Raw genomic sequence first — 15,102 nt, 5'->3', positions numbered from 1 at the left:
ACTTGAGATTCAAGGCCATTGGATATATCTTAGAGAACGACATACCTTTGGCAATTTGATTTTTTTTCCCTTGTTACCCACCTGCAATCACTACAGAATAGAAGGCTTTATTGGTTTATGACATGCAAATGATTGATATGGTCCTTTCAGTAGAGTGAGTAATGAAGTCGTCGATCTTATTCTCATCATGGCTCTCTTTATTGTTTTCTGTTCTCATTTGTTGTTTGTTGCACCAACAGTGAAATAGCTACCTTCGTGAAGTAATAAACATATAAACAAAAAAGGAAACCCACCTGTAGCCCTCATTTGCCAGCACAACAGTTCTCTGCACTTTTTTTATGCCTTGCCATTCTTGTTCATATGTGTAATAGACCGAGTGGGAAAAGATCCTATGATTCTTTTTCCTTGCTCTACACTCATTCAATGTGACTTTGAAGATTTTCTCATGCAAGAAATACAGTTGTTTTCCCTACTCCTTGGATCTGAAGTCACCATATACCATTCTCTGGCCATTAGATTGTGGCAGAAGTGAAGTTGTGCCCATTCTGAACGTGCATCTCAAGTTGCCTTGAAGTTTCCACTCTCTTTCCTGGAATTTTTCTAAGCTACCATGTGACTATTAGCCTCCTGGACACTGAAAAGCCACTTGGTTCAGTCACCCTCATCACAACAATCAACATCCAGCCACCCACTAGATATGCCAGTGAGGCCATCCCAGACCAGGCAGCATCTGGATACCCAACAGCTAACAACACACACAGAAGCAAGGCCAGCTGAGCAGCAGAGCCACTTGCTCATCCATGACCAATAAGCTCCAAAAAAGTGCCTATTGTTTTAAGCTCCACATTTCACACAGCTTGCTATGCAACAATGGTTGATACAATATGTATGCATATAGTTGACCTAATCATAATCACGCTGTAACTATGCTTTTATTCTCTATTTAATGTGTCATTCAGTCAATATACAATAATTTATTTACATGTTCCCCAAGCTGTTATATATTTAAGTTATCTACAGTTACTTAAGAGAAGCAATGGTGCAATGCAATGAGCACATTGTCATTCTTCTAACGATGCTTTCAAATCCTGAACTTTCTGGTGATGAATTCTGTGACTTTGCCAACTTACTCTCAGTAAACCTCAATTTCCTCATCTATGACACAGGAATAATGGCACTTTGAGATTTTTTTGAATACTCAATATATATGATAACCCAGTGTCAGAATACAGTATAGTTGATTAGTAAGTAGAAGATATAATTTAAAGAATGCTGCAATTCACTTAATTCCCAAATATGAATATGTTCTTTTGAAAATAAGGCCACATACACAAAGGTAAGGAAAAATGTTGCTGGTTTGCATTCTAAGAGTATGCTGTGTGGTCTATAGGTGCCACCAATTAATTTTGGAATGAAGTTAAATTTAAATAAGCTGCTGGCAATAATAGATCTGAAAAAGAACCAGCACCTCCAGGTAATTGCGGATTTCCTCAGTTTTCACTTCTCTAGGGCAGAGGCACTGAAAGAATCATTGTTCTGCTTTGTGGAGGACCCTTGGTTACCAAATACCAGAGCATGGTGAGAACTCAGAAGGATGTCAAAGAATGAACTAACGATCTTATTTAATGTGAAGATTGTCTAGTCACATATTCTGATCCAGTAGATCTGGAGTTGAGCCTGAGTCTACATATGCTAAGAATTCCCCCAGAAGATGGATAAGGATCAGCTAGTTTGAAGAACCACCACCTCATCATTTGTCAGGTGGGAGTCCAAGACCAACAAGGGTGAAATTAGAAGCTCAAATGTCCATGAGGAAATCAATCAGTGACTGAGCTGGGACAAGAACTTGACTTGCAAGCAGGAGAGATATCCTGAGTTCATCAAAGGACAGGAATCTGCTGAGGCCCTTGTTCTCAGGACTTCCCTGCTTCCCAAGGACAGCCTCCACCTCAGCCTAGTCAATACAACCTTTATACACTGGGGAAATGATTAATGTGAACACATCTTTTATTCTTCATAGAGAACATGTCCTCCAGACTGTAACCAAAGTCACTGACTTTCACATAAGTTAAAATACACCAAGAAATGGTTTATCTTGTACATCGATATACAGACTAGTGTTAGCTTTCAAAAAAACAGCAGTAAATAAAGTCAAGGTAACAGATTCCTTTAAATTTTATTGTCTCCTTGGGGCTTTGTAATACATTTTCCTTTTTGATAAAGCACTTGCTGCTTTATATAATTCATCCTTTCTAACAAATAGCATGGACGTTTTGTCTTCCATGTTTGCAGTTTGGGAGGACACTGTTCTGTCACGTGACTTCAGCAAGAAATGCAGCTGTAGTGATGGATATGCCGAGAATAATATTTACTTAGGTGGAACTAGAAGGGTTGATATAGTTTTAGAGTTATTAAGAAATTATTTTAAATTAAATTTGAAGTTGAATTCAAGCCCAAAGCAACTTAAATTATTTATTGAGACAAAACTTCAGCCCAAGTCATTCATGTATAGTGTCTTAAGCTTCATGCAGATCATCAATAAAAGTAACACCTGAAAATAATGGTTAAAACATTGACATTTAAGAAGACAAGGGTTTGGATGCTTCCCCACTCATATGTGACCTTGGAAAGGCATTCCTAAGCTTTATCACCTTCATCCATTGGGAATAATTATAGCAGACTTTTGTCAAACAAGAAGTCCATTTCCATGATTTCATTTAATACTTATAATGAGTCCATAATGGATGGCTGTATCATTCTTGTTCCCATTTTCAGATGTGGATACCGAAGCTCAGAGTGGTAAAGTAATTTGACCAAGGTCACACAGGAAATAAGGGATACAGCCTGAATTTGAACCTATGCAGGCTGATCCCCAAGCCCAATGATTATAAAATATTTTCTGCAGAAAGCTTGATGTGTGCTGTCATATAGTGAGGATGCAAAACTGGTGCCTCTGAGACTGCTATTGACAGAGGACAGCTGGAGGACTATGTCAGCTGCCTTCATATCATTGTTTACCTCAAGGTATCTTTAAATTGTAATTTTAAGAATGCCTAATTTTAATCATTAAAAAATAATGTTTGCTTTTTTTAACCTATTTCAAGAAACCTAGACCTGAAGTCATAAAGATAATTTACTAAGCTTTTAAATCATAGTTTCAGAGTTTCGCTTTCTACATTTAAGTCTTTAATCCTTTTAGAGTTTATTTTTATATGGAGACAGGTAGGAGTATCGTTATTTTATGTAGAAAGCCAGTTTTCTTAATTCTACATATCAAATACTTCATCCTTTCTCCAGGGTTTTCAGGGTCTGTGAGACATGAAAACACCAACGTAGACCTAGCTCTCAGCTTTCTGTGTTCTCAGCTTGTATATTGATTACTGCTGACCCAATACCAGGCTGTTTTAATCATAATATCCTCAAGCCTCATACATTTTATGACATTTTCCCTTTTTTCTTTTAGAATCATCTTAGTTTATCCTGGATTTTACTCCTTTAGATAAAATTAAAAATAAATTTACCAAAATACCTGAAAATGGTGTATTTTCATTAAGAATTACATTGAATTTATAGGTTAATTGTGGGAAATTTACATCTTTATAATATTGAGTCTGCTGATCTATGAGCATATTATATCTTAACATTTTGTCTTCTTTTTGATGCTTTAATAACATTTTTATAATTTTTTCCTCACAAAGATCTTGCACTTCCCTCGTTAGATTTATTTCTCCATAGATTTGGTCTTAAATTTTATGCAAACCATCAGCTATTTCTCTCTGAAAGTTGTAATGTGAAGAAACTGAAATCCTATCAAATGGGCTACTTTCAACCAAAAATGCACATACTTCTAGTATTGCTCAGAAGCTGATGTCTAAAATGCTATTTTTTCTGTTCTGCGTTAAGAAAGAAGACTCATCAAGTTCCCTCCACAAGAGAACTTCACATGCCTTTCATGGAAAATTGCCTCCCATAGTCTGTAGTGGAGATCTGGAATGTCTACACCTTCTCGGATCCACCAGCTGGGGGCAGCTGCTACTCAGCTTCCAGCATGTTGACTGGGAAATGTGGGGGTCCAAGGCTGCTACATATTCCAACTTTTCAAGACAAGTTGACAGTCTACATTTTTATATGACATTTCATAACTTTTAGATATTGGCAAAAATCTTTTTTAAAAATTTAACATTATGTGGGCCAAACTACATAGGATTGGAATATAAGATGATAGCAAGACAGTTTTTGACCTTTTGTAAAGTTCTGTTTCCATCTGTGCTTTTTTTTTTTTTCCCCAGACCATATTCCTTCAACCTTTTAAGGTGGACAGGATAGTCCTACCAGGTGAGGGATGTATTTTCCAGCTTTAAGAATTTGGTATCATAGAGTATGAGTTCTAAGTGGCAGTGCTGTTTGTCTAGTCCTCCTTCAGTTTTGGTGGTGATAGCACTTTTCAGGCTAAGGCAGGCAAGCAACCAGCCTAAGCTCACACAGTGACCCTGAAGCAAGGCCAGGCCTTGAGCTCAGGTTGGACTGGGTCCCTATCTAGCCAGTTTGCCATTTGTTACACTGTGAGATCAAATTGGCGAGTCTTCCAGGAATAAGCTGTGGCTCTTCCCAGGATGCTTCAAATAAGTAAGTGTTCTGGACAAGTAAGACACTATTGAGTTACAACTCCCTTAAAGACACATGTGGAAGAACTCTAGACCAAGTGGAGAGAATGCATAGGTACATAATGTTGCACTTCAGGAGAAAACTAAGAATGTACACAAACTAGTTTGGCTCTATTAAACTCAGTATTTTATTAATTCTTTGGGTTTATGGACCTGGAATATGAGCAGATGTCATCTGACTTTCCAGATAAGTAGAAATATTGAGCACAGTGATATATTTGTGTATTAGGCATTTTTGATACACATTCTGTATAAGGATATGTATAAACACACTCATAAAATAGGCTGAAATACAACACAGTGCCTTCTTACAAATGGCCACGTGAACTGAAATGCAGTGTTCAATGATTCCACAGAAAAGACTCTCAGGAAACTTAAGTGCCTACCAACCCAGCCATTTGGTTTTCGGTCACATAAAAGATCAGACAGTTGAATAAGTACATATGTCTTGTTTGTAACTTTCTTTTGTTTTACCTGTGTGGTTTCATGAGTTAGGCAGCTTTAAAGGGCTTTGAAGCGACAAAGCTTCATTTCACAACTACTTTCACCCAATTGGTCAAACTGCCTTCAGAGATGGAATTTTCCACTTAATGGACCTGCAAAGCAGTTCAAATAAGCAGTGTTGCAGTTCGTGACAGTGAAAGGTTCCCAATACTTTCAATTCCTTAAGGATATTACCTAGATATGAAGATTATTATTACAATGATGTTTAATTAATTAGAAAGACTCTTGAAGAACATAGACTTAATTACTTCTATTTATAAAATATACTACTAGTTGTAAAGCTATGGCTTGTGAGACAAATCAGGTCTACCGGCTGTTTGTATAGGTAAAGTCTTATTGGAGCCTAACTATGTCCATTTACTTACATGTTCTCTGTGGCTGCTCTTGTACTACCCTGGCTGAGTTGTAGAGTTGTGACAGTGACTCTATGGCCCACAAAATGCAAGACTTTTTGTTTTATTTATTTTCTGTTACTATAACAGAACATCTGGCCCTAGATCATTTATAAAGAAAAGGAGCTTATTTGGTTCACACTTCTGGAGGCTGGAAGTCCAAGATCAGGTGGCAGAATCTCATAAGGACCTCATGCTGTGTCAAAACAGCAGAAAAATCCAAGAACAAGACCAGTGTGAAAAAGACCAAAGACAAGGGCAGCCTGGCTTTCTAACAACCCACTTTTGTGGTACCTAATCCAGCCATGCAGGAACTACATTAATTACTTCCTCTAAATAAATTGCTCACTTCATAAAGGCCCCCACCACCTTTTAGCACTGTGACCTTGGGAACCAAATTTTAATATGAGTTTCACTGGGGATAAGCCATTTTCAAACCTAAGCACATTTATTACCAGCCATTTACAGAAAAAATTATCTGCTACATATGGTCTGTCACATATTTTTGTGGTTTTTTCCCCCTTTTTTTAAAACAACCCTTTAACAATGGTAAAAACATTCTTAGTTTCCTGGGACAGGATTCAACTTTGGGGCTATAGGTTTGCCAATCTTTATTCTAGGCATTCAAAACAATTAATCAAATCCTGATTTGTGTCTTTTGCCTGTTTCCATGATATAAGTGCTCCCAGCATGACAAATAGGGAGCTACCAACATGCCTTTGTTGAGCTCAGTGTTGGGAAGGGACTTAAATAGCAAGTAATTATATAGTGTTTTCCCTATACAAATACAATACATATACCTAACCTAAAAGGCATAGATAACAAAAAGTAGTGAAGTAACTAGTGGCGAGTTTTACTTCAAATATAACTTATTCAATTGTAAACTTACATAGTTTAATTTTTAATGGTGATCATGATTAACAACTGGCTTGTGAAATCCTTGAAATTTAATAGTTGGCTTTAGTGAGCCAGCCCAGGTCTGCTCAGCGGCATGTCGTTTAGTTGAGGACATTTTGCGCTGTTTAGAAAGAAGAGGGAAGTACACACTGCTATACTATAAGTTAGAAAGTAGTAAGTTTCAAAATGTCCATATATCTTTTAGGAGAAGACTTGAGCATAAACATATTGGCTAATTAATTTCAACATATTTGCAAGTGATATTGGTTGTAATTAGGATGTATATAAGCTGAAAAAGTCAAGGTTGGCAATCAGACTCAGGTGTTTTCCACCCCTAAATAAATTTTCTGTTAGCTATAAGAAAAATAAAGTCAATAGAGGTGGATTTGATCTTGATTGATTCAAAATATTTAGTAGATAATTTTTCTAATCTTTTCATCAGTGAAGGTTGATTCTGAAAGTTTTTGAATATTCACAATATTTTTGAATTTCAGTAATGAAGAGACAGGGATAGGTTTGTCACAGTATTGTTGACAGTCTCACTGCCTTTGTTCTCATGGTGAAGAAAACATTTGAATCATTTGTTTTGCAAAGTCCCTTTTAATTTCTTCAAATTCAGTAGACTTTGAGACCCAGGCTGAGGAGACAAATTTATACGCTGTTAAAACTCCAAAGAGTAAGGGATCCATCAGATAAGTCTCAATTGTGTGTGGATATTTTATAAAAGATAATGTTTTATGTTTTTCAGAAAAAAAGAAACAAAACTAAGTACTGTCAACTATGTTTTACGTTTACAGATATCTAGCCAGCAGAAAGCTGTTATTAAACCATTGTAAGGTTTCTTTGCTTTTCTTCCCACCTAAGAATCATTATTTTATTTGCAATATTGACTTCAAAATAGAATTTGTCAATCAAGACACCCAATCCACTCTCTGAAAAAGAAACAACTAAAGGTCTTTGTTTTTTTTTATTAGATATGTATGAAACATAAATATATTTTGGGGGGTTTTGTATTCTCACCTCCAGTTGTTACTCAGAAAATAAGTGGAGAAAGCCTTCTTTATTTTATGGTAGAGCAACTCCTAGCTGTTAAAAATATCATTTCCTTTGCTAACATTCAACTCCCCCATTATTTTTGCAGAGCAACAGAGCCTTTAGCAACTGGACAGCATGGAAGACACAGCTGGTGGTTGATCTTTCTTCCCTCTTCCTCAAGCAGCAGTCACCATCAGCAGCTGCTGCCAACAACTTACAGGTAAAAACAGCTAATAGAACTGTAGCTCACGGTGATTTGAATTGTGTAAACCCGAAGTGTCTGTGGCATTGCATGACTGTTCTCCAAGTGGTATCCTTGGTTCTATTTGTCCAAGGGCCCTTTTATAATTTTTGTCTTTTTGGCCCATCTAAATGAAGGAAAATAAAATAGCTTTAGTTTAACCAGCAAAATTTAATTTCCTATTTTTTTTAATATGTGGCCCAAGTAAGCTATTATATAAGCCACAAGGGACTTTGTAGAATTTTTTTCTCAATTATTTACTCATTTAAATTTATTCCAAACAAACACAATCTTTGACCTCAACATCTTAATTGGCCCTCTGAACTTTTGGCAAATTGTGACAAAAAGGTAAGAGACTATTATGGCTCAAATCACTTACAGTCAAAATATGATGAGTCATGGGAGGTAAAAGAAGATACTGTGTATCAATTGAAGAGAGAGTGAAACACACTGTGCCTTGGTCCAAGTTTGCTTTGTGATAGAAAAATGATTATTTAATGAGGAAAGTTATTTTACGGCTTCCAACAAGTGAGTAAGCAGATATCATTTTGTGATTATTGTTTAATTTAACCATGAAAAAATAAAGTACAATAGTATGCCAATTGCCAGCTTTTCCAATGGTTATTCTTCAAATGAGATAAGCACATGAACATTTGGAACTCTAAAGGAACTAATAAATATAAAATCAACCTGCAAAAATCAAGGAGATAGCAAGTTTGGATTTTGAGTGACACTTCTCAGATCTCTTATTAAAGGAATTCAGCATGACTCTAGCAGAGAAAAATAAAAATTAATAAAATACAAATCTTATTCCAGTTTATCATTGTATGATATGCTTCAGGGACACCAGACAGTCTTCAGGTTGAAGTTCAAAATGTTCAGGGGTTGCAGATACCAGCCTTCTAACTAAGTCTCTAGCCATGTCGTCTACCCTGCCCTCCCCCAACTTCCTTGCTTCAGCTACACTTAATACTGGTGGTTCCTTAAGAACAACGTATTCTCCCACGAGGCTCAGTCTTTTCATTATTATTTCCTTTTCCTAGAACACAATTCATTCCTGAACCTGAACCCTATAATCTACCCTAAAAATATGACTTTAAAAATAATCCACCCAGTGCATACCTTCATCATTTACATCCTATTTTGTTTACAATCTCAACCATAGTATAAACTATTCTAGATCAGTGTCCCCTTCTTGACTCTGTATCCACCGTGCTCAGTGCACAGTATGTGAAAAAAACACATTGAATAAACAGTAGAATGATCTAAGTTTGGGTTTATCAGTCAGAGTCTGGCTTCAGTAGATCTTGCTTTTACTCTCGGTGGAGAGCTATCACCTGTATAAACGCTCCATCAAACCCTCATATTCAACTGTCTACTTATTTTCTTCTCTTAAATGTCTTAAAGATACATGTGCAAAACTGAAGACATTATTCTTAATCTTTTGCTGCCAAGCCTGATGTTCTTCCAGTGGTTATTACATAAGTTGTACAAGTCAGAATAGTTGGAATCCCCCACATGCCCTAACTCATTATGAACTTGCATTGACTTTTCTCTTAAATATCTTCCCAATCACTGTACTCTTCTCTACCTCTCCTGCAATGCTCCATCTTATCTAGCAACCTATTCTTGCCTATACTATTGCAGTAGCTTCCTCCCATTCCCCTGCCCCATCCACAATAGTCAGCATGGCACTTCAGAATTTATATCTAATGGCATCCTCACATGGCTTAAAACTCCTCAATAGCTGTCTATTGACTTTAGGAGGAAAAGCAACATTCTTAATAGGCCTTTGGGACTCTGCATGCTCTTCCCTGACTTCATAGCCCCATGCTAGCCTTACCTCACTCCATTCTCACCTTTTCTCCTCACTTCAGGCTCTTCAGCTTCATGGATCTTCAAATGTACCCATTCCCTGTCTCCCAAGTCTTTGAATATGCTGTTCACGTCTCCTAGAATGTTCTTCTGCTTCTTTTAGCCCCTGCTGCAACCTTCGTGTCACAGCTCCAAAACTGCTTCCTCTGGAAATTTTCCCTGACTTCCCATATTTGGTCGTGTTATGCACTTACAGTATAACTTTCTGTTATCAGTGTGTAATTATGTATTTGTCTATAGTGTGATCACTTCATTGTGATCAGACTTCCCATTACCTAAAACTATTAGCAGCATAAGATCTGAGCTTATGCCTGACTTATCTGCCATGGTCTCACCCATTGCCTAGTATGGGGCCAGGCACGCCATATTTGCTCTGTAAATATTTGTTGAATGACTGAATGAACAGTTCTAGGAGGACATAAGCCAGCAAAAGGATGCTGCCCACACTAATTTGTTCAAGGTAGACCTGAAGTTCACTTCCTTTTCAAGCCTAACCCCTCCAATCTCAGATTTCCCCAGACTGTGAATACCCCATCCACCCACATGCATTTACATTGGCTACTTACTGTTCTCTTTTCCCAGGGTCTGACTTGAAGCTTTTCTGACTCACTGCATCAACTAGGGTTCTTACTTGAAGAAGCAGAAAGTGACTGGCTGATTAAGCAGGAAAGAAGTTCATTACAGGATACGAGTAGCTCACAGATACTGAGAGGTTCAAAGAACTGGGATCAGTGCCAAATTTCCAGGAAAAATGTCCCAAATCATCTTCCACAGTTAGTCTAGTGATACAAATGCTGTTATCCCCTCCATTGGTACTAGTGAACTTCATTGTAGCCCTCCATGCCCCTGTGGCACTCAGCTCTGCCATCATTCTCCCTGAAGCAAGGGGCTTATGTAGTCCCTCACCAGCTAGGAGGATTCCACATTAAGTCTCTTTCCTCCAACTTCCCATTTCTGAATGAAAGCCTAGTGGGGATGAATTTCATTGGTGGAGATGCTCACATGTATGTGTCCTAGCTGCAAAGGAAGCTGGAAGTGAGCCTATGGGCTGCCACCTTGAGGCTCCATGAAGTGTAAAGATCCTGTGTACATAGTAGGATGTTTAAAAGACACTAGGTGTCCAGAAAACATGACCATTGATCACTCCATAAACCATGGCCAAAATGTCAGCATCCTGCTCTGACTGTCTTTGGTGATGAGCTGCTTGGCCAATTTGCTTTGCTCATGCTTGAAATGATTGCACATAAGAAAGTTTGACTGCTATGCTGTTTGATATAGACCAGACCTAGAGCCTGAAAACTTTTTAGAAACGATTGTAAACCATTCTAATGGTATCTGTTTGAGATGGTACAAAGCAGTTTTTTTTTCCAGTACAAACTCTGGAATCCAAAAAATTGAGCTTGAAATGTAACATTATCCTCTAATTAAGAATGTGACTTTGGTGGGTAAATTATCAGAGGCTATACAGACAAGTGTCTTGAGTTGCTCTTGCAGTACCTAGCCCATATCTGGCACACAGTAGATAGTCAATAATTACCTGTTGAATGAATAAATAGATAAATAATTGCATGATTGAGTGGCTTCTGCATTAATCAGAATGAGTAAGGTTAAGCTGTGTTAATAAAATGGTTGCAAAAATCACTGGCTTGAAATAATAAAGTTTTCTTTCTTGTATGCAACCCATGTTCACAAGGGTTGGATGGGGTCCTGTTCCATATCACCTCACTCTGGGATGCTTGTAAATGAAGTTTTCAGTATTTAGAACATAGGCCACAGGAAAAGAGAACATGGTAAGTTGTACATTGTCTCAGAGAGTCCACATAGATGTGACACATACCACTTCATTTACCAAGGCAAATTATATATGCACACCTACTGAAAGACAGTAGCATATTGCTCAAAAGGAGAGCTTAAAATACACAATGAATAGCTGAAATGATGGCTTTAACCTTTATGAATCACTTTCCTTATCTTTAAAATAAGGACATGAGTAGCATCTACCTCTTAGGGTTATGGAGAAGAAAAACACCTAATAGGTATTTAAGGAATCATATTTAAATTTTGGGAAATTAATAGGGACTATTATGATGTGAAGACTGTGAATTTCAGGAGAACATTACCTTTAGGGTTTTCACTTTACATCTCCATGGGGGCAGGTCAGGATAGCCCAAGAATCAATGTCAGAAATGAGTCAGAGATAGGAGCCAACTTGTTGAAACTTGAAAGTGGGAGTCAGGTGGGTGAATGGACATAATATAGCAGGACACAATCGAAGCATCAGTCTTTCTCCTTTTTTTCCCATCTTTAATTATGATCCATCTTCCTGTCAAACAAAGGCACCACGTGCCTCAAGGAGGACTTGTATACTTACAGAAGAAATGTAAAGAGAACAAAAAAGTTGATGTTTAGTTTTTCTGAATTCTAAAATATGTTCTTGAAACCCACATGAGAAGCAGCAGCTTTCAAAACCATATCTTTTGATATATAAGGAGTTTTTTTTTTTTTTAAAGAAGAAAGGGTTTTGAGAAGGAAATGGAAAGTCTTAAGAAATGAAAGAGGGATCTAATGGTTTATGTCATGACTAGATCAAAACAAGAAGAAAGCAAGTAGAGAGGTGAGACAAAGATTACCTGGCTTGCTGGGGCTCAAGATCCTGAGGGAGGTTGGTGTGATCAAATAGGAGAGATCTCACAAAGAGGTGGGAAGGGAAGAATCAGCATAGAGACTATGAGATGCTCTGTGGGCAACTGATGATTAATTGTAGGTATTAACTGAACTGGGCTGAGAGGTACGCAGATTACTGATAAAGCATTATTTCTAGGTATGTATATGAGAGTGTTTCCAGAAGAGATTGGTATTTGAATTACTGCACTGAATAAAGAAAATCCATTATTACCCAATGTTAGTGGACTCCATCCAATCAGGTGAGGGCCCAGATAGAAGAAAAAGCCAGAAGAAAGATGAATTTGCATACATTCCCTCTTTCTTTCTCCCTCTCTCTCCCTTCTGCTTCTTGTGGAGCTGAGACAATAATCTGTGCCCTGGACATCAGAACTCCAGGTTCTCTGGTTTTTGGACTCCAGTACTTGCACCAGACACACCTCTGCCCCAGGTTCTGAGGTCTTTGGCCTCGGAATGAGAGTTATTCCATTAGCTTCCCTGGTTGTCCAGATTGCAGAAAGACTATCATGAGACATGTTAGTGTCTATGATTGTATCAGCTTATTCCCATAATGAATCACTTTCCTCCCTCCCGCTCTCCCTTCCTCCTTTCCAGGCCCACCACCCCCCCCAATAAAATAGGGGGAATAATGCCAAGCCAAAACTTACAGATTTCCATTGCCACTGAGTGGCACTTTGTGTCTTCATACTGAGGAGCTGTGTTAGCTAGTTTTCTAAAGCCACCACTGAATCATTCAACACAGAGATGCCCTTAGTATGCCTTTAGTGTCTTTACTGAGCCCTAACTCAAGTGGACATTCTTATTCCATGGATGCTTTGGCCTTTGGAAAGATAGGTCATTGAGATCAACGTGGTGAAACAGGTGCAGGCAGCTCATGCCTGTAATTCTAGCTGCTTGGGAGGCTGAGATCAGGAGGATCCCAGTTTGAGGCCAGCCTGGGCAAATAGTTTTAGAGACCCCCATCTCCAAAATAACCAGAGCAAATGTGGACTGAAGGTGTGGCCCAAGTGGTAGAGCACCTGTTTTGAAAGTGCAAAACCTGATTTCAAGCACAACAGAGAGAGAGAGAGAAAGAGATGGTAGTGGTGTTAAAGAGAAAGTCCATCATTTGTAGTTGGAAAGGAACACAGACACACACTCTGAGTTACAATATGACTTCTCAGTACCCTTTATACTAATCCCATCATTTGTCTTGTACCCAACAAGTCTGGATTATACCTCTGGATCCAGCTTTCAAAGGAACAATTTCTCCATGGTATATTCCTTTTAGTTTTTCTTGAGCAAAGATATCATTTGGGAAGCTATATAAGATTAAAAAGTGCTGCATTTTACTTGTAGGCCATTAATGCTGATAAATAAGTAACAACTAAGACTTATTGAATCCTTGTCACATATCAGACCCTATTAAGCACTTTGAATGGGATATTTTACAACAGTATTATCTCCATTCTATGGAGGAGAAAACTGAAGTCAGGAGTGCTAAGAATCAAACATGAAGCTAGGATGATTTGAACCCAGCTGGAGCTCAGCATTCTTAGGTTTGACCCCCTATACATTTGTCCCCTATTATACATTCATGTGTTGCTCATACCTCTTGCTCTCCTTGCATCATTCAAGTGTAATTTTTTGAGAGCTTGCTGTACATTAGGCTCTGTGTTAATCACTAGGATAAAGAAGTCAGTTGAACACAGCATTACTCCTGTGAAACCACTCCTGATCTATGCTGCAATGGTTCATTACTGCCTCAGTCCTAAGTGGTTCGTGTGATATCTCCATGGAAAGTTGAGATGCAGTAGAAACAACTCTGTACCAGTGTTACCACAGGTACACATGTATCCCTGGGAAGTAAACAAATCATTTAAACTACCTGAGCTTTTTGACATGTTAGATATTTTCAGTCTTCCAATTATAAGGTCCTGGGAATAGCACAGGTGGATCACGAGGCCAAGGTACCAGATATTCCAAGAAAGTTCAGAGGCATGCTAACATCACTTCGAGTCTCAAGTATTCAACATGGACCCATTGGTGACAATCCAAAGGGCACCAAATCACTTCTAGCAGCAGTAAAAATATCTAGACTGGAACTTATGTTCTGATCCTGACTTCTAATTGTTGTGGAGTTCAGTGTGGGCTACCAAAGTTAATAGAACACACTCTTGCTGTCAAGGAACTCAGCAAGGACTTGAAGAGACACCTATCATTCTAATGAGTCTTATTTGTAGGATTGCCCAGTTCCAAATTTTACACTCAATAAAGTTTGCTTCTTCTTTCCCACTTTTCAAATCCTTTTTTCTTTCTGCCCAAATGTTTACCTGCCATCCATGTCTCTGCCTTCCTTTTCTCTTAGAGAGGCACCAATCACCAATATGCTCTGAAAGGAGAATCAGAGCCAAACTGAGTGTTTGCACATAAAGCTAACCCTCTCTCAATCTCAGCTTCTGAATTCATAAAATGTTATCACACTACCTTCTATGTAGGGCTCTTGGAAGATTAAAAATAGTACAGTACCTGCATCGACCACACACCTGGTGTAGGCAAAGTGCTGGGTCCCTAGCCCATGCTTATGTTGCCAATTACTTGATTTCTCCCTTCAGACTCAGATACTATAGTAATCTCAACATGTCCTTTAACGTTCATTTCTATTGAGAACATGGGTTCTGAGTCAGACTGCTAGTACCCATGTCCCAGCCCTGTCACCTACTAACGTGATCCTAGGCAAGAAGCAACTTCTCTGTTTTCAGTTTTCTTTGTAAGGCGGGAGGTGTTGTGAAGATGAAATGAGAAGTGCTGATCAGGTGTCCATCAGAGAATA

At 38.2% G+C, this 15,102-nt stretch overlaps 1 protein-coding gene and 1 long non-coding RNA gene across 4 annotated transcripts in view; one reads left to right on the top strand and one right to left on the bottom strand.

Annotated features, from left to right (window-relative positions):
* Synpr (synaptoporin) overlaps positions 1–15,102 on the bottom strand; it is a 300,697-nt gene that overhangs the window by 176,860 nt on the left and 108,735 nt on the right. The gene's annotated exons all lie outside the window — the stretch shown is intronic.
* The window catches only part of LOC141411518 (uncharacterized), a 122,456-nt gene continuing 114,393 nt past the window's right edge, over positions 7,040–15,102 (top strand). Inside the window, exon 1 of the long non-coding RNA XR_012436331.1 lies at positions 7,040–7,712. This is a non-coding gene — a long non-coding RNA (uncharacterized lncRNA). The remainder of the gene's footprint in view (positions 7,713–15,102) is intronic.

Source organism: Castor canadensis, chromosome 10 (assembly GCF_047511655.1).
Source record: "Castor canadensis chromosome 10, mCasCan1.hap1v2, whole genome shotgun sequence".
Lineage (NCBI taxonomy): Eukaryota > Metazoa > Chordata > Mammalia > Rodentia > Castoridae > Castor > Castor canadensis.
This window is presented reverse-complemented; position numbering and strand designations above follow the sequence as displayed.